This window comes from Eumetopias jubatus, unplaced genomic scaffold (assembly GCF_037043125.1).
Source record: "Eumetopias jubatus isolate StellerSeaLion01/CBP00866 unplaced genomic scaffold, mEumJub1_p1.0 scaffold_2, whole genome shotgun sequence".
Lineage (NCBI taxonomy): Eukaryota > Metazoa > Chordata > Mammalia > Carnivora > Otariidae > Eumetopias > Eumetopias jubatus.
In genome coordinates, this window is record NW_028274808.1 from 170,719,395 (window position 1) to 170,740,109 (window position 20,715).

At 46.3% G+C, this 20,715-nt stretch overlaps 1 protein-coding gene across 1 annotated transcript in view; it reads right to left on the reverse strand.

Annotated features, from left to right (window-relative positions):
- Positions 1–13,831, reverse strand: part of KLF3 (KLF transcription factor 3) — a 35,240-nt gene extending 21,409 nt beyond the window's left edge. Inside the window, exon 1 of the mRNA XM_028087004.2 lies at positions 13,412–13,831. The gene's annotated coding sequence lies outside the window, so the exon portion shown is untranslated. The remainder of the gene's footprint in view (positions 1–13,411) is intronic.
- Between the last annotated feature and the right edge of the window lie 6,884 nt (positions 13,832–20,715).

Here is a 20,715-nt window from a genome sequence, read left to right on the forward strand (position 1 = left end):
ATGACAACACGTGAGTATCGTCATTAACCCAACATAAGGCTCTGACTTCAAATTTTATTTTTCCTACATCACAGTATGTATTATAATCTGTGAACACAATTTAATACCAGGCTGCTCAAATCAATGGTGCTAATACCCTCTTATGCATGCCAGCAAAAACAAACCCCAACAGCCAGTGAAAAATGGATGATTTCATAATGAAGGATGAAAACCCCTTTTGTGTCTTAGGATCTATTATTAACCAGTTCCCAGCCTAGCAGCTGCAGAGATGGATATGGTTCTTAAGAATTGCTGCCCGCTGCCTCCTAGCCGACTGTAAACAAGATGTGAGGCCTCCTGCTTACATCAATGAGCTCAGGTAATTCAGTAGCCCTCACCCTTGGCTGGCCACCCCTCCCCCAAGCCTTTTAAATTGAATTTAATGGCCACCCTCCCCCAAGCCTTTTAAATTGAATTTACTCTTACAGATTCATCCACTCTACTGGAGTGTATCTTGATGCAAATTCTCCTAAATGAAAGCAGTCCTATTATCAGGTGCATAATGAAAGGGTCCAGGTCTGGAGACTCAAGCAGGAGATCTGCATCCTCGCTATGAAATTTAAAGCAAAGCAACACTCTTTGCCACAAATACGTATACAATTTTTGGATATTCATACTGTATTCACATAACTTTGTTGGTTCCAACTTCTGGAGCAACGTCAAGTATTTGCCTCTTTGCTAGGATACCTAGCCTTAGAGGTCAGTCCCCTCTGCCCTTTTAAAAAACTCAGACCCGGGGCGTCTGGGTGGCTCAGCTGGTTAAGCGTCTGCCTTTGGCTCAGGTCATGATCCCAGGGTGCTGGGATCGAGCCCCGCATTGGGCTCCCTGCTCAGCAGGGAGCTTGCTTCTCCCTCTGCCTGCCGCTCCCCCTGCTTGTGCTCTCTCTCTGACAAATAAATAAAATCTTAAAAAAAAAACCCAAAAAACCCTCAGACCAAATTGTTTAAAAGTGACTAGCAGCCTACATCCTGCCTGAGACCTCACCTAGAGCCTCGTCACTTCCCAACTGCACCACTGCACTAGCTTCCCAGCATGTGTATGCCTCACTGTACCTCACACCCCTCACTACCAGTAAGAGTGCACAGTGGAATTAGGATGGGCTCTGGTTCAAACTCTAACTCCACCATTGAGCTCATAAAGCCTTTAATGACTTTTCCTAATACCCACAGCAGTGACTACTAAATGCATTTAGAAATGAATGACACGTTAACCTACTACATCTCTTCTCATTTTAAGACATTATTTAAATCTCTTGCATTCTTTAATGTTTATGTTTTATCTAAATTTAAGGAACTTAATGCTTCATAAGACTTGAAATCGTAAGAGAAAAAAGTAAAGTCTAATATGGAGCATCTGCCCTAATAAAACTTGATTTATTTGTATTAAAAAAAATTGTAAAGGTTATGTTTATGTGTTCAGAATGGTACCTCAAGAGTAAACCAATCACTGGTGAAGGGGTATTTTTCATCATAGAAGGATTTCAGCTAGTGAGTGAAAAAGGAGTGGTAGAATTAGACTATCTCATTTCAAAACTCCTAAACAAGGCATCACTGGACAATCAAAGACTGCGCAAAAGTCGAATATCACTACGAACAGAACCAAACTCACTCACTGTCCATTCGCATGTCAAACAGTACTCTGTTCCCAATTTGGTCGCTTCTAAAATGACTGATCATACTTTCAGTGTCATCACGGATATGGAACAAGAGAAGGTGAAGGACATGCAAAGAAAACTGTACGCTCTCAGCTGTTAATAAGATGAGGTGGGTCAGCTTTACACACATCTGTGTGCCAATTTTTAAAAGTTATTAACTATAATTATAACGTTCAGTAACAAGGGAGAGAAGCTAAGCTAGAAAGAAACCAAATTTAGGAGGAGAATAGAACACATTAACACAGATCAGGCATTTGTTTGTTTATTTGCAGAAAAAATCTATACTCTGTAACTACTGTGCCTCTCTCTGAAGAGACCACTTGCGCTACTGGTATTGACCTTGTCTTTAGGTTTTGGTCTAGAGTCCTAACAGTGACTGCAAATCTCCAAGGTGCCTTCCGTAAAACTTATGTACTGAAAGAATGAGAACTCAGTGGCTTTTGTTACACATGGGCCACTCATGCTCTGGGGATACTGCCATCCTTTGAAAAGAATGCTCAATAAAATACGAAGGCTGAGGAAATCTAGTACACAACACTGACCGCAGTCTTAAGTAGAACCAGTAGGTGGCGCACTACAACAGGTATTAGAGGCTAAGGACAGAGGCAGTAAATTGAGTTTGCCAACCTCAGGGTCTTCAAACCTAGTGGGTTTTAAGCAGGCCCAGGAATTCTGTTAACCATTTTGTGTGGGTATCACAGAGATGAGGAGGCCCCAAATGTGGGTCTGTTTTTTCCAAACAACTATTTTCCAATCATTAATACATTTACATCTTAGTTGTACTGAACTTGCCAGAATTATTTTCCATAACCGGAACAAATGTCATCTTCTCTGTGTTATTTTGCTGGGAAGGGTGAGACGACTGAATTCTTCCTCCAAAGGGAAGAAACGTATTTCCTTCACTCTCTCTACTTACCCTTCTGACTTTTCAGAAGTCAAAGTACGGGTCAGATTTTTTTTTTTTTTTTACCAAAATGCAAAAAAAGTGTGATTTATGTATTTAAAGCTTTGGTGAATCATTTACATAAAGTTTAAGAAGCAATATAGTTGCATCTCACAATCATATCCAGTCCACCCTGAGACCTACTCAACAGTCACTTTATGAGGGTACAAATGAGCCGCAGAGCTCAGAAATAAACACAGCCCTTAATGTAAGAGGCTATGATGTCACCAAACCTCCTTTGAAAGTAGCTTGACTTGAAGCGACAGCAAGTTTTATTATAGAAACAATCTTATAAATGATTGTCCCTTCCTCAGAAACATGACAGGCACACACAGAGAATGTGTGTGTCTGAAGCAACGTTTCTTGTGATACAGCAGGATTTGCTTCTGAGGTTCTCCCTTCTTGGGCACTTTCCATCCCTTTCTCTCCTCAGATCCTCAAAGGATCCCTGCATTATCCCCCCCAACCCAGCCTGAGCCTCCAAACTGCCTGCCACCCTCGGAGCAATCTTTGTCTCCCAGCTGACCTCTGCAAGGTGTAAGGAGAAAAACAGTATGACCAAAGCAAGACACCATCTGCAAGTGCCCTTAATTTTCCCAAGGGTTTGGATGTTAGAAGAGGAAGTGCACTGCCTTCCCCACCCCCAGAAAACAAGAAAAAAAAATTTAAAAATTGTGTGTGTGTGTGTGTGTGTGTGTGTGTGTGTGTGTGTTATGTGTGAAATTCTTGTGTCAGGGGAAGGACCCGGACAGGCAAGCAGGCCACATCCCTGCAGCTAAACTTTCTTTCAAAAGAAACACTTCTTCACTTCTGTACCCAAACTCTTCAAGAGCTCCCGATGAGTCAAATATTTCATGGCAGCTGGCCTGGCCAGAAATACAGGGGGGCCAGGCAACAGATGTGGGAAAAGGCATGTTTAGGTTGGGGGCTCCTTTCAGAAGAGCCAGATGCTGGCCCCTACCTGGAAATGTGCCCCAGTTTTCCCATCACAGGATGATTTTCACCTACCTTTGTCTCCTAGTGTTGGTTTGAGAGGAAAACACTCCACGGAGTAGTTCTAAATCTTTGCCCCTCACAAATTAGATTAGCCATTTTGCATCAAAATGTTTTGTAAATGGGAAAGAAGTTAATTATTTAGTTTTAGATTAAATATAATGATCCGACGAGCAAACAATCCGCCCTCTCTCCTCTCTCTGCTAACAAGCCACCCAATTTTACTTTCTGCCTCCACCCATCGGCTCCACCCTGTGGAGAGTTGCCAAGGCGAGTCCAACTTGTCCAAACAGGACATGGCTTCAGATAAGATTCTGCCCACACCCTGTACTTCGGAAAAGACCAAGTGAAGCAATTGATTTTGCATGTAAATAGGGACAGGTGCAAAGGTAACAACCAAGCAAAATCCCTACACAGTTGCAGACCGAGAGGGGCCCCGCTCAGCAGGGGTGGGGGTGGGGAAACCTGAACCCATACCCTTCAGGTAAACTCTCAAGTTCAATGCCACCTGGCTAGTAGCATTCCACACCTTTCTTAAAGAAATTTTTCGCAAATGCAAATCACTTCGCCTCCTAAGGTTACACACTTGTTTTCCTTCTTCATGCTGACAATTTGTGGTGTTTTAGTTTTAAGGGCCAGCAACCCAAGATCAACTGAAAAAAAAAAACAAACAAAAAAAACACCGCCATACTGTGTAATAATCCTGCTGTGTACATATCCTACAAGGCCGGTCACAGCCTCACAATTCTCTTCTGCGAAGCGTTATATAATCAAATCCAGAAGGGCTGCGTGAGGCCACAGTGCCTCGCCTCTGCCTCAGTGCTGGTGCCCTATCACTGGAGACCCACCCCGCTCTACCCCAAGGGGCCTCCACCCATGGGGCCCCACCCTGGAGGGAGTGGGAGGCGGGGAGGGACCGACCAACTAGCTCCGGTCAGCAGCCAGTTCCTGGAAATTCCGGCCTGAGCAGGGATGGCTGGAACCTTAAAAATAACCAGAAAGAGGGGCGCCTGGGTGGCTCAGATGGTTAAGCGTCTGCCTTCGGCTCAGGTCATGATCCCAGGGTCCTGGGCTCGGGGCCCCACATTGGGCTCCTGGCTCAGCGGGGAGTCTGCTTCTCCCTCTCCCTGTCTCTCCCCCTGCTCATGCTCTCTCTCTGTATCTCTGTCTCAAATGAATAAAATAACCAGAAAGAATTGTTAGGGTGGTAGTAATGCCCTTGGCTCCCGAGGGTTCTCCATGAAAAGTTTACCTCACAGAGCCACCGGACCTCTGGATATGAAACCATGAGCTAATACTGCCCCCTCCTTCAAAAGTACACAAAAGGGAAAAGAGGAGAGCATTTTGAGCCCCTGCTACGTGAGAGAATTAATTCAACATGTCCCCAACCCAACTCCTCCTTCTCCTTGCTCCTGCCTCAAAAAGCCCGCCTGCCTGCCGGCCCCCACCTCCCCATTTGCCTTATTTTCTGGTCGTTCACCATGGAAACCTAGAGGTCAACTTGCAAGTCTTCATCAGCGACTTTTCTCTCCATTCCCGCTGTGTGACTGGGTTTCTCCCTCTGCTGGTCTCCCACCATGTCCCTTGGTCCCGCCAATTCGTCCTGACCCCCTGGCCACCAACATTTCTCAAAGCCCTCTTCTTAGTGTTGCCCAAGCTCACACCTTCCTCCGGAGGGATCCCCAGGGCTTGCAGGGTGGGTTCAAGCGCCCATGCTCCGCACCCCAGTTTCTAACCGGCTGCCCCCTGCTCCAAGGGCCCTTCAGGCTGGCTGCCCTGTTCCCCCCACCCCCATGCCTTTGTTCATTTTTGGCCCTGATGCTGGGCAACCAGCGTGGAATGCCCCATCCCCTTCCGGCTTATCTAAATCCTCCTAATTCTTCAAAGACCAGCTCAAGGCCCTCTCCACCCTGTGCAGCCAGCTGATCGCGCCCCAGTTGATCTGAGGCCACCCCTTCTTACCTAGATGGGCGGGGCCTTTTAGATGGTTTGTCTCAGACCACCACCTGGGCTGGGAGCACCTGAAGGACAGGAGCACCTTACACTACCTTAGGGGAGCAGAGAGGGCCCCCTCCCGACTCCCCAAAGGTCAGCCTCGCTCACTAGATGCCGTTTTCCAGCAGACAGGAGGAGGGGCTCGAAGAGCACTCAGCCCACCCTAGGACTTCCACAGCCTCTCATTTTCCTTTGGCCTTTGAAGACACCTGAAATCTCCCCTAAATAAGTAATAGGGGTGAGGGGGCCTAACCTTAAAGGAAACTTTTTAAACCAAACTTCCTTAAAAAGTTATTGCTCCTAACCTTAACCTTCTTGCCTGTTATGGGTCCTCCAGAGACCTTATTAGCATCATCCTCCAAGAATTTTTTTTTAGCTCCCCAGAGAGATCTTCTAAACAAATCTAGTGTCAAGGTCTCTTACCCTCTGCTTTAAAACCTGCAATAGAAGGGGGGGAAAAAAGGAGGAGGGGAAAAAAAAAAAGCGAGAGAAGAGGCAATTTTGCATGAGGAGAGAGAGTGTGTGTGTTTGCAGGTATTCTTTTTTTTTTTTTTAAAGATTTTATTTATTTGAGAGAGATAGAATGAGAGTTAGAGAGCACAAGAGGGAAGAGGGTCAGAGGGAGAAGCAGACTCCCCGCCGAGCAGGGAGCCCGATGTGGGACTCGATCCCGGGACTCCAGGATCATGACCTGAGCCGAAGGCAGTTGCCTAACCAACTGAGCCACCCAGGCGCCCTGTTTGCAGGTATTCTTTAAGGATACTTCTATGGACCAAGGAAAGCAAGGGGCTAGGTGATGTCACAGGTTTCCTGCTAATCATGACACCTTCATGACCAAGGTGCTGTTCTTCACATGGACTGCGTCACTGAATCGGGTGGGTGGGTACTACTTTCCTATTACTTTGAGAACGATGGCACAGAGAGGTAAAGCAATCTGCCCAAGATCACACAGCTGCTAAGTTGTAAAGCTGGGTTTTTGAACCCAAAGTAGTTGGACTTTGAAACTAGTGGACCTGGCACCCTCCTCTGCTCCCTTCCCAGGCAGAGAACAACATGACACCACCAACGGCGATAGGGGGCTAGCGCTTCTGCAGACGCAATCTGTCCACAGGGGACGTGGAAGGCAGGCACAGAGTATTTACAATTTCACCTCCTCCCAACTGGCTCCTGCCGCCTGCCCGGTCTCAGAGTGTGCATGCTGGACGCAAGATCAGAAAGACACACTCTGAAGGCCCCAAATTAGGCTATTATTCTTCCTAGCCAGTGCACCTGCAATTGGTCCATAAAACTGCTCAGAAAAAAAAAACAAAAAACTGGCAGCTCTACCCGAGTAAATACGGAAATCCTCATAATACTGTACAAAGGTGGAAGGGTCAGGTCCTCATCCCCATTTTAGAAGTGAGGAAATGGAGGACCAGAGGTGAAATGACTCGCCCAAATTCAGAGAGCGGGCTGGAGCCACGGTCAAGAACAGAAGTCTGCCGGCAGATTTGTTCTGCTTCGGAGTCTGTGCCGTGGCCAAGTCCTCTCAAACTGGGACCACTCCCCGGGTACAAAAGGGATGGGACGTGCACGGTACCAGGCGGCCCGTATGAGGCAGTGCCCTGGGGAGGTTCCAGAAGGTAATTAAGATTTCAGGTGAGATCACTCGGGCCCTACTCCATCCTGTGGCATAACTAATAATAAGGACTGCACATAATTTGAGATTAGCTCTAATGAGTAAGTGCTCAATAAATACTTGGGAGATGAATAAATGAATGGATGTCAAACTACCCTTCTTAACACGTGAGGATACAAAGAAGGGCAAGGGCCTCACAATGATTGTGCAGCAGGCGTCACTCAAGGATACCTTGCCCAGGGGCCAGTGAAGCTAGCCTGAAAATCATCTAAAATCTAAAACACAAAGTAAACACAAATACTTTGGGAGGCTCGGAAGAGAAAAACTCCCTTGTTTGGAGAATGGGAGCGGAATGGAGCGGAACAGGAACTTGAACTTGCTAAGGAAAGTAGTTTTGGGGTGCAAAGCTTTGGAAGGTATCAGGGTATAAAAGCGCAAGAACAGACAGAGGAGTGGATTTCAGTGATTGGACTCAAGCACAGTAGTTAGTAGACAGAAGGTGTACGGGCCAGAGGAGAAAAAACTCCGCAGTTCATTCACAGGTCGCTCTCCAGGGTAGAATGCGCTGACCTCAATGTCCACTTGGTCTCTTATGTCTAGATTTGGCGAAACTCCACTGATCCGGATTGAGACTAGCCCCAGGTCATCCCTGGAGATCCCCAGGCCTGCCAGAGATTGGTAACCACCTTAAGCAGGTCCCAGGCTAAGCTGGGCTCTCTTCAGTGTCCTCTGGTCAGGGGGTTGCCTCAGGAAGCACCCCCTTCCTAAAAGTCAGGGTAGGGGCTAGACCCAGGTTTGTTCAGAATGCATGGGATGAAGGGCCACTTAACTTGCTACATTTTGTCTCCAGCTCCCCTTAATAATTGGATGGAGGAAATGATAATGTATTCAGCCTGCCAACACAATAGAGTGAGTTTCAAAAAGCTCCAGGAACCTGTTTTGCTAGAAAATGAACTTGACTACTAAAAACCCTGACAAGGGATACAAAATATACTGATTTTAATTTTTTTTTAATGTTTCATTGAACTATGGTGACATTCCAGAAAAAGCACAGATCTAATTAAAAGGGTATTTTTGCTTTGGGAGAAAACAGTTCTCGTTCTGGTGAACTGTGTCTATAGCACTGTCTCTTTTTCATTACGACCAAATTTCAAGGAAGGAGAGTTGAGGGGGAGAAAAAGCAGGGTTACCTCCTTTAGACAATGCTCTCCCTTATCAGGGCAGACTGCTGTCTGGCTTCCTGTCTCAAGCTCTGGCATTACTACTTCAGATGAGAACCAGGGTCTAAGAAAGGGACAGATCAGGCTTGAAAACGAGAATACTATAAAAACCACCACAATCCTCTTGCAACTCACTCCTAGATGAATTTTGACTAGAACATTACACATTAGCAAACCAGGTATCAATTGCTTTATGAATCTAGGGATTTTTTTTAAAGCTAGAACCAATGAATATGAAGCGTTTCAGAGAGAAACCCAAATTCCAGAATAATGCAATTCCTAGTCTTTAAAGGATGAGGTTGCTTGTTGTTTTTTTCTTTAAAACACAACTGGTGTGAAAAAACAGAGTAAGAAATACCACCTAAGAAAGCTGTTCATTATAGCAAGAATGTTGACTTGGAAATATTAAGACAAGTATGTAAACGGGGGGGGGGGGGTAGAAATAAAATGGGATTAAATTAGGAATAATGACTTGCATGGTCAAGAGATAAACTATTATTCCCATTTTTTTTCCTTTTTGTAATTTTAGTAACTATCAGACTGGTATAATTTTCCCAAATTGTTCAGCTTAGCTTTTAAAGGTTTGAAAAGCTTTTTTTCCTGATAAAATACATTAGACCTTAATCATGTCTATTAGCCAACCACATCCCTCTCCCCCAAAATGGGGAAGAAAGAATAACTTGGAGTAAGCTAAACAAAGATCTGTCTACAAAATCTAGTTGGACTGTTAACAGCTTTGGAACTAAAACTGAAAAAGTTGCTTGATTTGGGTTACTTACGAATTTTAGTTTAAAGGTCCCTTGCGCTCTGAATCAGCTTAGTATTTCAAGTTTTCTTCTCCCAAAGTTTTCTTATTGAAAGCTTGCAAAGCATCCATCTTTTTTCAAGGAAGGTTATCAGTAACCTATTTGATCCTAGTAGTTTTCTTAATATCATACCATATATTTCCCTTTATCCATAAAGAAAGAATGTGGTAGAATGTGAAGTTAAAACCCAAAGTACTAGTATCATCAATTTTGGGGAGGATAGGATCTGATTTGCTGCCTCGGCAACTCTGAATCAATTCCATTAGAGAACACTGTAGATATTTCCTTTGGATTTTAAAGAAAATCCAAAAATAAGTTTAAAAAGAAACTTGCCAGGAGTTTTCTTATCCAACTTATATCTTTAAAACTTAGTTTCTGAAGAACCAAGAGAAAAAGTTAGTAGGTTTTAAATAGTTAACCTAGAAATGTTAGCCCACAACTGACAGAATATACCAACAAAAAAAAAAAAAGAGGGGGATTATGAAAAAGTTGGTGTTGTAAGACAATAAAAACAAGAGAAGTCTCCTTCTGTTTTCAAAATATAAGATTAAAATTTTCCAGACTGTCAGGAATATGAATTTCTCATTTCCAGTTCTCCTTTTCTCGGAGCTTTTTATTCTTAAAACAGGTCGGAAATCAAATGTAGAATACATCTTGGTCCTTGGGAAAATTATCCTAGCACTTACATCTTTCTTTGTCTTTTTAAAAGAGATGACCCTGGGATTGATTCCCTCAATATATCTTACGTTTTGGCTTCAATACTTTTCCTAAAGATTTCATCCTTAAAACCTAAGCAAGATTCTTCCAATCAGCCCCGTCCGCCAGGGGGGCCTCCTGCTTGGAGGGCCAATGCTACCTGGGAACAAGGGTGGGCCACAGCCTGCAGATAATGCTAGGTCTTCTAAAACTGTAAGGTGGCAATCCCCCTTCCAACATTGACAGCTTCAGGGCCAAAGGCCTATCTCTAAGCAAACACCCTGCCCACCTCAAAACAAGCCTGGAAAACAGACAAATTCAACTCCTTTAGACATCTAGCCAACCTGCACACACATTTCTGAGAGTCACCCTTTGGCAATGGTGAATTTAAAAAGACACAGTATTTATTCCCTCACAGAAAACACACCGGAGCAAAGGGTGTATGTAAAAAAGGTTAACCGACTCCTCGTTATGACCTAACACTGGCCTCTTAGGCAATTGCCAAGTGTGTAGAGACATGATAACTCCCTGGGTGGGGATCGGGAGTTTAGGGGCAGGGACCACGGCCTGGTCTGGGCTACTGATCTACCAGAAAACAGCCCGAAACAGGAAAGAGCACACATATGCCACTTGGAATGTATGACGCAAACCCCAGCCTTGAAACAAAGAACAGGAAACAGCTCTGCTGGCCGTGCTGGAGAGCGAGCTCAGAGAAACATTTAGCCGGCCCTCCCTGACCCTATATTCATGAGCAGCTGGAGTTTTTTCAGACAACAACAGGGGGGTGGAGGTGTTTGTTCTATGGGTGTGAATAATAACACCAGCTTTATACAGGGGACCTGCCCTATTTACAAATAGGAGCTTCCACATACAGTAAACATCATAAGGGAACATGTGATTTTATCATATGCGGGCAGCAGAGATCTTCCTAATTAACACCAGCCTCCTTTCCAATTTCTTTTGTCTCTTTCTCCCCCATCCCAGTGACTGGTTTCTAGCCATGATCAAATTCGGGGTTAGGGCAATGACTATTGTTCAGCCTCAGCATCATGAGGAAAATGCAAAGAAAGCACTGGTAACAATTCAGAGGACAACTGGACCAGTTCTAAGTGTCCCTCAGCTATACAGAACTACGTTCCTAGACACTGATGTGGGCTACCTAGAGTCACCCCCTCCCCAAATTTCACCATCTTTTTCAACTGCATAGTCAGAAACCTATCCGCACACAGCTGCACATCTGTTCTCCATGTACACACATCTAAAGAAATTCACTCCTTTTGAGAATGAGATTCTGTTCCTGACATTTCATTTAACCCAAAAGTGTTATAGCCTGGAGACCAGAGTATCAATTTTTATAAGATATCCGAAAATGTCTATTTTCCCTTAGGTATATTTAAGGTAGTAAAACCCATTCAGTCTTCCCCCCCCCCCCACCCCCCGGGGTTATGTCTCTTTATTTTGTTAGCCAGGACTGTTCAACTCAGGTTTCCATGATCAGAGATTGAATAATCTGTGTGTAGACAAAACTACAGGTAAAAAAAAAAAAAAAAAAAAAGGCATCACTGTGCCCATAGCAACCAGAAGATTGGGTTTTAATTTAGAAACTTTGCAGTGAAAAAACAATAGCATGTTTTATATCTGACAAGATTTTGTGGTCTTAGCAACTACTTTTCTTTGTTATTCTCACACTAAGATTTTTAGACTTGCATTCTCTTTCATGAAAGCCAAATGTTCCTTAAAGTGTATCTTTACGGCACTTAACAGTGCATTAGGCTTTTTTCTTCTAATATTTCTCCTGCAAACCCCACTGACTGTGGAACTGGGGACAGTTTCTCTAGAGTTGAAATTCATCAAAACATCTCATTTCAGGTTTCTGGTAAGAGGCTAAGGTCAACATACTCCATGCTTTGAGCCGCAAGAAACTCATTTGTCCATTCTTTCCTAAAAAAAAAAAACAAAAAACCTAACTCCTGAAATTTTGGAGATGTTATCAGAATGCCTTTTCCCGAAAACCAAGTCTTTCCTCCGGTTAGGCAGATCATCATCCAGATGGATTTCTTATAAAAATGCTGCTCAAATTCACACAGAAAGCACTTAAAAAAAAAAAAAGTACAAAACTGCTCACTGGACAAATCTATAATGAACAACTGCCCTAGTCTCCTACTCGATTTTGCTAATAATTAAATACTAAATGTAAATGAAGTCAGAATACCACTACATACTTCTCCCCAAATCCCAGACTCTTGTGAGAATACAACCAAAATATTTTAAGTATCTTGGGTGATATTAGTGGAAAAATACATTCTGAGCTAGTAAAAAATTCAGTGCAAAATGTTTATTTTAGTGCAATACAAGAAGGTGAGCAATTTCCAGTTTCCGTTTAACCTGACTTATTAAAAATAAGTCCAGTTCACACAGGTTCTCCATCTATTATTATTGTATATTGCTGTAAAATGTAAAGCAGAAGATTCTCCCTGATATCTGCCAAAGAAGTGGATATGACAATTCCAAGTATTATCTGCCATCTCCAAGAACGGCACTCTGAAATGTTAGGTAAGTCCCAAGGGTCCAGGTCCAGGGGATCAGTCCCTCAGTCCCCACACGGCTCGAGTCCCTAACGCTGCAGGCAGTTGCCTAAGGCGCTCTCCGCCTCCAGCCTCGCTGCAATCCTTGCTCCAGGCACTGCGGCAGGTTCTCTCTGTGCCCCCGAGGAGGACTCTCCAAACCCGGCCAGCTCTTTTCTCCTGCCCCCGAGGATCCAGACGCCCTGGCAGCTCCTGGGCTCCAGGACTGGGAATGGGATGCTGCCTTCAGTCCCAACGGCCCCAAGTTTCTTCCCAGAGGGCCCCGGAGGCTGCTCCAAGTTTGCTCCGGCGGGCGAGCGGTCGCGCGCCCGGTCCGAAGAGGGGGGCGGCGGGGGGCGGGGAGGGGAGGGCGCGGGAGCGGGGGGTGGGGGACCCGGAGGGGGAGGAGCAGGAGCAGGAGTGCGCGGCCTCCTCACTACCTTTCTCCAAACAACGTTGCCACACGCGGAGAGCACCGAGATTTCTGGGGCTTTGGAGGGAATCGCGAGCGAGGGAGCGAGCGGGCGGGCGGGCGGCAGCCGGGGGACCACACAGGTGAGCCCCCGCCCGCGCCCTCGCTGGGACCGCGGCGGGCGCCGCCGGTATCGGTCCCCCACACCGCGGGATCCGCACGGTGGCTCCCCCGAATCCCACACTTTCAACCGCTGAACCCGGGGTTCCCCCCTCCCCCCCTTCCGCCCCCACCCCCGGCTTCCAGGAGCTGTTGCACTTTCCCAAGCCCACAGGCACCCCCACCCCCGCGCTGCACCCCCCAGCCCATTCACTGCGCGCCCCCCAGGGGAAAAAAAAATGAGACCGGACGAGCCAGAAAGGGCGACAGCAGGAGTCGGGCCGAGGGAAGGTGAGGGAGAGGGGACTTACTTTTCGAGGCGCGGTTCTGAGCGCTGCAGACGAGAAATAAAGGCCCAGATCCGAGCCGCCTTGAACCCCGCGAATGCAGTAATGTCAGCGCGCCAGCCCGGGTGGCGGTGGCGGCCGCAGGGCACGGGGACAGGAACGGGGACGGGCGCGCGTGCGGCGGGCGCTCGCGCTGCGCTCCGGCTCGGGCCCCGGCTCCGCGCGGCTCCGCTCCTGGCTCCCCTCTGGCTCCTGGCACCAACTCCGGGCAGTCACATGACGCCGGCGCCGCTCGCTCTGCGAGCCTCCCGGGGCTGGCGGGGTAAGTAGAGGCTGGGACCCAGGGTGGGAGGGTCAGGGAGGGGAGAGGGAGCCGCCGCGGCCGCCCGGGCTGGGCGGGTCCCCACCCACTTGGGTGGAGGCAGCCGCCGGAGGGGTCGGCCGAGTCACTCGCGCAAACACGCACCCCGCCCTGCGCCCTTCCCCCGCCACCCCCGCCTCCCGCGCCGCCTCCGCCCCGCCCCGCCCAGTCACCCGGGGACGGCCTGACAGACACTCATTATTCCCCGGAGCCGGGCGCCGCCCCGCCGGCCCAACCTGTCCGGCGAGGCGCGGCGCGGCCGAGGGGCTGGGCGTGCGCGGCGCGGCCCCCGCCCTTGAGCCTCCGCCCTCCGCCCTCCGCCCCCGGCCCGGCCCGGCCCGGCCCGGCCCGGCCCGGCCCGGCCCCGCGCCCCTGCCCCCGCCCCGGAGTCCCCGCCCGCGCCCCCTCCCTGCGCCCTCCGCCTCCCGTCCCCCGCCCGCTCGGGACCCGCCGCCGCGCCGCCGCCCCAGCCCGGGGGGAAGGAAGGGCGGCGCTGCCCGCTCCGGGCGTCACAGGGCTGCAGCCCGCTGCGCCGCTTCCAAAACACACAGCCGGGCGCGCGGGCCAGCCGAGGCGGGGGACCCGGGCGGCCCGGCCATCAATCAGCCGGCTCCGGCGGGAAGGGCGGCCCCGGGCGCGGCGGGAAGGGCTGGGCCCCGCGGCCAGCGCGGCTCCTCCTGGGCCGAGTGCGTGCAACTCTCTTAAAGAAAAAGCAGAAAAAGGCAGGGGTGCTGAAGGAGCGGGAGGAGCGGGGCAGATTAGGGGGCAGAGGAGCGGCGGGAAAGGGGAGGGCAGTGGGGATTGACTTAAACCCTAAAATGGTCCCGAGTTTCCAAGTTCATTCGACACACTGTTAGAGCGCTCTTTGTGCCCGGGGCGCCGGGTCCCCTCGTCGCCCGCCCCGCGGAGGGGCGGCCCGGGGGTGGGTGGGGGCGCGTTCCCGCCCCCACCCCAGGGCTTCTTTGAAGGTCCGGGGACCCCCGGAGGCAAACTTCCCACGGGCCGGGCCTGCCACTGGAGCGAAAAGGCAACCGGTAGCAGCGGCATTTGCTCAGCCGGGCCTGCCCGAAAACTTGGCAAACTTCGGTCGGGTTCCTCCTGCCCGGAGGGAGAACTCCGGGCCAGCAGAGGGCTCGGCCCGGCGACCTTTCATTTTTTTGTCGCTTGCCTGGGACCGAGCGCGAGCGTGCTCGGTGCGGGGCGGCGGAAACGCGCTTGCTGTCCCAGCCAGGCCCCCCGGGAGGACTTGGTATAGCTTAGCCCCCGAGTTTAATGCTTTTTAAATTTCTTTTAAACAGTATTAATGTAATAAAGAATGCAATAAAAAGAACAAAGGACAAATTGGTTCAATTGTTTTAGTCCTGTGTAATGTTTAAAAAAAACGCCCTGCTTCAGTGTATGGCTTGTTATTGCTTCAAGATGTTTTAAAGGCCCTTTAAGTTCGCCATTCTCACTTTGATGCTTCGTCCAGGCATGGTACTGCTTAAAACGTAGAGATACAGTATATGCCGAGCCCCATCATGTAGCTACGCAGTAGCTACTAAAATTAGTACCGGGTAACCTCAAGTAGTGAAATTGCACGTTATAAAAAAATGCACATAACATAAAAGACCACATGGAGAACACCCAGATCTGACACTGGTTCCTGTCCCATAAGATTAATCTTTAAAAGGGATGAGGAGTTTCTTTTAACGAGTAAAGGACAGATGCAGGAAAATAAGTTGGATTCGTGTCATTTACTAGTTGTGGTTCATTGATCACTGACATCAAGCGTCTGATTGGATGGCTTAGATTTGTATTAGCTGGAAGACCCTATTAGTGATGACTGATGAAATCGTTTTGCACTTCCGTGTCTGGCTCCGTAGTAGGGGCCCCAAAACTATAGGCTTTGCTCAGAGGACACTAGAGGTGAAAACCTAAAGCACATAAACCGTGTTCTTTACATTGCTCATGTGGGTGTGGACCCAAAGGAGAAATGTGAAATAGGTCTGAGAAAAGTGTGATCCAAGATAAGTAGGGAGTGGCTTCGATATGGAAGGTGGGGGAAGGAGGAGAAAAGTCATAAAAAAGTTTAATTAATGAACACACTGTGTTCAGTGCCCTGTGGGAGAGAGCTGAAACACAACTTGTACAATGATGAAGGGTCCATTGAAGGAGACCACCATCTGTCCAGGTACCCAAACCAGAAATGTCTGAAGTCATCCTTGACTCCTCCCTTCCCCTAGCTGGTCAGAGCCCTGTCATTCACTGAATCTTGGACCTCCTCAATCCCTACCCATTCCTTGACCACTCTCCTGGTCCAGCCCATTGCCACAGTGTCTTGTTGGTCATCCTGTTTGGAGTGGGAGCTGAAGTGTGGGAAAGGGATTGGAGCAAAGGAATAATAAGAATACTGTTTCTAAAATGGAAACCTAAACGTGTCAATGTCTTTGTTACATTCCCATCGGGTAAAGTCCAAGAGTTTACTACCTGTGCTGACCTGGCCTCCATCTATCTTTATAGACTCATCTCTTCCTATTATGCCCCACCCTATTCTTCCCTCCAGCAACACTCAACTCCCCCCCCACCCCCCCAACTCACTCTCCCCACCTCTGGCCCTTTGCACATGCTAATTTTTCTAGGTGGACTAGCCTCCTTGCCTTCTCTCCCAACTCCTGACCTCTACTCTCATTTCTGTATGTTCCAACCATCCTATAATTATTGACTTAAATGACATTTTCAACAAAATGTATCTTGTCTTACCACCATCCCTCACCCCACCTTTGGATGAGTGGAGGTGCTCCTTCTTGGTGCTCTGATAGCTCTCATGCTTTGCCTCTTGTAACTCTTTCTTATAATTGGTTATTTAACTCTCTTAACGTGGCACTGAAATAAGAAACTCTGTGAGGGCACGGACATTGTCTTTTTAGCAAAATTGTATCCTCATGGCCCAGATGTTCAATGAATATTTGTAAAATGAATAAATGTCAGCTATGAATTGGGAAGAAGTCATTCAGAGCTAAAGAGATGAGAGAATAGTTGGCGAGCTTCAAGGTGGCAGTGGCCATGAACTGTATATACCTTTGAGATAGTGAAAAGGAGGGAGGAGGGAGTTCTCTCTCCCTGACTGTCTTTGAGCAGTAAAGTGATATGGTCAAAGTGGTGCCTAGGTCTTCTTTTTATCCTTAACATTAGCACAGTGCCCGCACATGCTCAGTTGTTCAAGACATCTCGTATAAACAAAATAACTCAAGCTTGGTCCTTGTGGTAGCTGCTTTACTCTTGTTCTTTGAGGACAGTAGGCCAGTCTGGTTTAGGTTTGGGGCAGCACATACTGGGGGAAGGATACTCCTCCCTTGCCCCAGCCTTGTTGCTCCCAACCAGTCATGGCAGCCCTGGTCTCTTTTGCCAGTGACTGGCTGGAGAGTAGATATATGACCGAGTTCTGGCCAGTAGGACATGAGGGGAAGTGTGCCGGGGCTTGTTTTTCATCCTAAGTAAAGGAAACTCTTGCAAGGATAAACCCCCAGACCTGCTTTGGAAGTTATGTGAGGATGTGATTCTTGACGCTGTGGCAGCCATCTTGTAATCATGAGAAGAAAGCAAGGTTTCAGATTTCCATACGGATAAATAGCTCTTTTTTCATCATTAGTTGTCAGCTCAAATATGACATCTTCAGAGATGACTTCTCTGACCACATAATCTAAAATATCCCTTCCCTAGTCTCTGTCTAGTTGTTCTTGTTCATTTTTTAGATACCTTTCTCCCCACTGGAACCTGGGCCCTGTGAGAGCAGGGACATTCTATTCTTCACTCCTATTTCCCAAGCTCCTACAACAGGGTCTGGTAAATAGAAAGTGTTCCAAAAATAATTGTTGATTAATGGCTGACAACTAATAGTAACTGTGTTGAAACTGATTCAGAGATGCACGGACACAAGCCACCGCACACCTCCATTTTCTTTTCCGTGGCTTGTATCGTAGTTAGCTCCATTTCAGCAGGTCTCTTTCTGCTACACAAAGACATATTCTTGAGATTCCTTCTTCTTCTCCCACTCTCTTTCAGAGCTTTTCCATTCCTTGCCATAGGAAAGTTTCTCCTTTTCATTTGACGATGCACAACGTTATGAAGGTAGAAAAGTGTCATGTGCTTAAGAAATTATGAGCAACACAGATAACATCTACCTTAAAGGATAACAAAGCCATATGTTTTTTTTCTTTTTTTTTTTTCCTGCTAGCTTTATTGAGGTATTATTGGCCTATAACATATGTAAGTTTAAGGTGTACGACATGATGGTTAGAGACACCTATAGATTGCAAATGATTGCCATAATAAGGTTAGGTAACATTTCCATCCCCTCACATAATTAGTATTTTTTGTGTATGTATGTATGTGTGTGTGGTGATAACATATAAAAGTACCCTGTTAACAACTTTCAAGTATATAATACAATATTGTTAATTATATTCACTATGCTGTATATTAGATCCCTAGACCTTATTCATTTTGTAGCTGCAAGTTTGTGCCCTTTGACTGACATCTCCCCATTTCCCCACTAGGCACTGGAAACCACCATTCTACTGCCTGTTTCATGAGGTTTTGGCTTTTTTAGATTCCACGTATAAGTGAGATCACACAGTATTTGTCTTTCTCTGTCTGACTTATTTCACTTAGCATGATGTCCTCAAGGTCCATCTATGTTGTTGCAAAAGGTAGGATTTCCTTCTTTTTTAGTGTGTGTGTGTGTGTGTGTGTGTGTGTGTGTGTGTGAATGGCAAGAGAGTGAGAATGAGAGAGAGAGACATTTTCTTATCCGTTCATCCATCAGTACTTGTTGTTTCAATATATTGGCTATTGTAAATTATGCTGCAATGAACATGGGAATGCAGAGATCTCTTTGAGATAGTGTTTCATTTCCTTCGGATATATACCTAGAAGTGGAATTGCTGGATCATATGTATCCAATATATATATATATATATGGTAGTCCTACTGTAAACTTTTTGAGGAACTGCCATACTGTTTTCCACAGTGGTTATACCAATGTACCTTACAATTTACATTCCCATCAACAATGCGGAAGGGTTCCCTTTTCTTCACACCCTCACCAATACTTGTCTCTCATCTTTTTTATAATAGCCATTCTAACAGGTGTGGGTGATAACTTATTGTGGTTTTTATTTGCATTTCCCTGATGATGCGTGCTGTTGAGTACCTTTTCACATACCTCTTGGCCATTTGGATGTCTTCTTTGGAAAAATGTTTATTCAAGTCAAGTCTTTTGTTCATTTTTTAATCAGATGGTTTGTTTGTTTTGTTATTGAGTTATATGAGTTCCTAATACATTTTGGATATCAAGCTCTCATTAGTAGGTAGTTTGCAAATATTTTCTCCCATCGTGTAGATTGCCCTTTCATTTTGCTGATTGTTTCTTTTGCTGTGAAGAAACTTTCTAGTTTGCTGTAGTCCCATTTGTTGATTTTTGCTTTAGTTGCTTGTGCTTTTGGTGTCATATCCAAAAAACTGTTGCCAAGACCAAGGTCAAGGAGCTTTTCTCACATGTTTTCTTCTAGTCATTTAATAGTTTCTGGTCTTACATTTAAGTTTTTAATCCATTTTGAGTTAATTTTTGTGAGTGGTGTTAAGATATGGGGTCCAATTTCATTCTTTTGCATGTGAATATCCAGTTTTCCTAATATTGTTTTTATTAAAGAGGCTATCCTTTCCCCACTGAGTATTCTTGGCTCTTTTGTCAAATATTAGTTGACTGTATGTGTGTGGGTTTATTTCTGGGCTTTCAATTCTGTTCTATTGCTCTATGTGTCTGTTTTTATGCCAGAACCATACTGTTTTGATTGCCATAACTTTGTAATATAGTTTGAAATCAGGAATTCTGATGCCTCCAACTTTGTTCTTTCTCAGAATTGCAAAACCATATGTTTTGAAATAAAATTAGAAATGCTAGACTAGAGGTCATCTATCTCAAAAGCATTACAAAGGGCCCAGAGATTCTCTTTGGTTTCTCTGCAAATTCCACCAATATTATCCATCGATCCATCAATCCATCCATTCATTCAATTTCGGTTTGTCAGGAAGTATTGAGGTAGAGTAAGGTGACCAAGAGTTATAATAAATATGAAACTGGATGTATGATCTCCCCGCTTCCCTCACCCCCGACCCCTCCAGGAGCTCTCAACATTTCTAGTACAGGTGGCACTCAACATTTCTAGTACAACTGGAACTGTCCTGGATTATTTTTAGCAAGACAATGCAACTGAAGGACAATGGTACAAAATAGTTGAAATGTTGGATCTTGGAATCTAAGTTGAAGAGCTAGAACAGAAGGGGACTCCAGAGAGATAGCCAAAGGATCAGTGAACTGGACATTTCAAATACACTGAAGAGAGGGCATATTGGGAATAATGTAGTGAATGACCTGAAAGGTTAGGAGGTGAGCAGTTGGAGAGTGGGGACATGTGGCCTTAACATCTAAAGGTGGCACAGTACCAGAGATGACAAGGCTCAGGGTGTACCTGTGGCTGTGGGAGACTAGAAGAGGTGGTAAGACCAAGGGAAAGAATGACTGGGATACTGAGCAGGTTCATGGCGCCTAAAATTACCCAGAACTGTGGTCGGACTTAGGGTCAAGAGCAAGACCTAGGCTCTCAGGCCACATCTTCCGTTCATGAGAAAAAGACTTCAAGGAACTGGTGAACAACAGCAACCAGGAGAGAACAGGTAGACACAGCCTCCTTTTTCTATGGTTAAATGTGCTTTCCCTACGTCATGATTATTTGAGTCAAAAATAATCATTCATATGGGGTAATAAGCAATAAAGGTTATTTTACTAATAAAATATGTCAATAGTTTTATTTTCTACTTTTTATTGCAAATGTACTATTTCTGCTTCATTGAGAGTTCAAATCCCCCTTTGGAAGGGAGGGGGACTTGTCAGGGACCTTAATTATTATTTATTATATCATTTCAA